The sequence below is a fragment of the Channa argus genome, chromosome 4 (genome assembly GCF_033026475.1).
Source record: "Channa argus isolate prfri chromosome 4, Channa argus male v1.0, whole genome shotgun sequence".
Taxonomy (NCBI): Eukaryota; Metazoa; Chordata; class Actinopteri; order Anabantiformes; family Channidae; genus Channa; species Channa argus.
Window position 1 is genome coordinate 621,703 of NC_090200.1, and position 2,789 is coordinate 624,491.

A 2,789-nucleotide genomic window follows, 5' to 3' on the forward strand; every position below is an offset into this window, starting at 1 on the left:
ACTGTCCTCCCATACTGTACCCTCCCTCCTCCCTCTCTCTACTCTCTCTTCCCTCCCTTTTCTCTGGACCTAGAACATGAGAGTTTTTTCTGCCTTTCAGTCTCTCTCTGCTTTTCGCTGCTTTTTTCATCATGTACACCTCTCCTCCTCCTCCTCCTCCTCCTCCTCCTCCTCCTCCTGCTCCTCTTCCTCCACCCCTCCCTTCTCTTAATGTGTTGTTTTCCAGTTGAGTTTGGCTGTTTAATGTGTTTTAATTCCATCACACAGAGCGTTACCAGCAGAGTTGTGGAGAAAAAACATTAGCTTGTCTACATTTGATCATTTGCTTTAATCATTAATGTAATTAACACCATTACATCCAGAGGCTGCAGTCATTTGTACCTCTCTGTGACGGCTTAGTAGCAGATTTATATCTCTATGCACTTCTTCTTCTTCTTTTTGTAATATTTTCGCATCTCTGGGTGGTTTCATGTTTAGTTGTGTTGCATCTATTGTTGTTTTGTGAAACGCCGCAGTTATTTTGTGTCTTATAGGTGTTTGTGTCCCTTTGTCGTCATTTTCCATCTCTATCTTATTGTAATTGAACATTGTGAGTCTCTTACCATAAAGGTCCTGTTGACCTGTGCTTACTAGGCAACAACCACATTTATCAATATAATTACTTAAATCAACCGTTTCAATCTTAGGTGGTTTGTTGTTAAGCTGCAGGTCAAATGTGTGTGTGTGTAGGAGGAGCTTTGAGGAATGGGGAGAATGTAACTCAGCTGGGGATCATAAAGGTTTCTCACAAATATAAATTACTGTTAACACACACACACTGATTACCCAGCAGTGGTGTGTGTGTGTGTGTGTGTTGGGGCGATTGAGGTTTTTCCATGTGTGTTTGCAGAAACGCTTGTGAAATCAGAGCGTCCTCGGTGGCCCCACCACTCTTGGCCCACAGCATGATGGGAAGAATGAAACTCCACAACATCACACAAAGACAAACCCCACCCGCATCACAACACATCCGCCCACTTCGCACGTGCATGCTGGGAACAGCCTCAGAGCCAGAAGTGCTGACTTGTTTTCTCCGAGTTGGACGCTGAATGGAGGCGGAAGGGTGATGGAGAAGAGGAGAAGGGCTGAAAGGAAAACCTGAACACTGGCGCTGGACTCTGGCTTTGTGGACCCAGTTGATCCAACACGTGCCGTCGCATGCGACAGGATGGAGGGAAGCTGCAGCTCTGCCAAACAGCAGCTGATGCAAAAGAGAGAAGACTTTTCTGGGCTTTCTGCAGAAACTGGACAACATAGACGGGCTAAAAAGGGAAACCGACGACAGATGCTCACCAGGAGGACGTGACACAAGCAGAGAAGTGCTGCAAGACAGTTTAATTCCTAATGCTCAAACGTCTGCCTTAGTGCTGTTAACAATTCTTCCCAAGATTTGTGAATGATTTGCTCACGAATGTATCAGCACAGTTTAGAAGTGACTGTGAACTCCAGTTCTTGTCATGTATCCAGGGCTTCGATTAGATTAGGTCAGATTCCCTTTGCACAAGAACAATGAAATTAAGGCACGAGGTCAAATGGTTCTAATAAACAGTAATAAATAGGAAATAAAAAGATACACACACACGTAGTGTCACAAATGCTTGTAAACATAAAATAATGAGAAATTATTGCACCTATTTAAAAGACACCTATAACAATTATTGCAGCTATTTGCAGCTTTACAGATGTTCAGCACCGATTTAACTGTCTGGTTGTTCTTGCACGAACTGTCCTCGTTTCAAACACATGCTGTGATGTGTGGGATGAGTCCTTCAGAATCTTTTTTACCATCTGGAGGCAGCGAGAAGGGAAAATGTCCTCCAATGGCTGGTGGTTGCAACTGTGCACCACACAATGATGCCATGAGCCCGAATGCTCTCGTCACAAACACTGCAGTGTCCGGTCCAACATCTGAAGCCTTCAGTGATGGTACTTTATGGTCCATTTTCTTTGTCCTCAAACCAATGTGAGCGCCAACAAAGTAAAGACAGGCAAACTATAAGTACAGGCGTTTAAACATCTTACAAAAATATATAAATCATAAAAACCAACTTTGTTGCCAGATTCTGTCCTTTTTAAATAAGACACAAAACAAATCACACAAAGGTTTGAACTTGACACATTTTGTAGGTGGAAACCAACACGTTACAACCATGTTAAGGAAATGTTTGTTGCACGTAATAATGTCTGTTTTGTACTGGTGATATTCAGAGGAAGGAAACTAATGACTTTACTGACCTTCTTGTCTTTGCTCTGCTGTAAAATGTCAGAACCTTAAACACCTAATGTATAGAGCTGCACTTCCTGTACTGGAGTCCTTCACTGCATAATAGTGATTCATGCAGAAGATTATTCATAGGCCTGATCTCAGCTCTCAGTTTTCATTTGTTGAGTCATGTTTCTTCCTTTCACTCCGACTTTTATCTGGTTTCACTCTGATTTTCAGTCACTTCCAGTACATCTGAGTGAACGCTTTCACACTTACTGCACACGTCCATTAGGATGGAAAAGCATTAATTAAATTACCAAGTACAAGTAATGCAACACTGAAGAAAGATCAAGGAGGCTTGTTGTCACTGTGGTGACTTACAAAACCCGAATGTTTCAAGCGTCTGCTCCTGATTTGTTGAACATGTGGAAATGGATGGAAACCAATGGCTGCCTGGGGTGGTGGGAAAATAAACCCTCCAAAATTAAAACACTACAGCATGCAAGTGAAGAAATCTTCTTGTATTAAGCACAGGGTCTGAAAC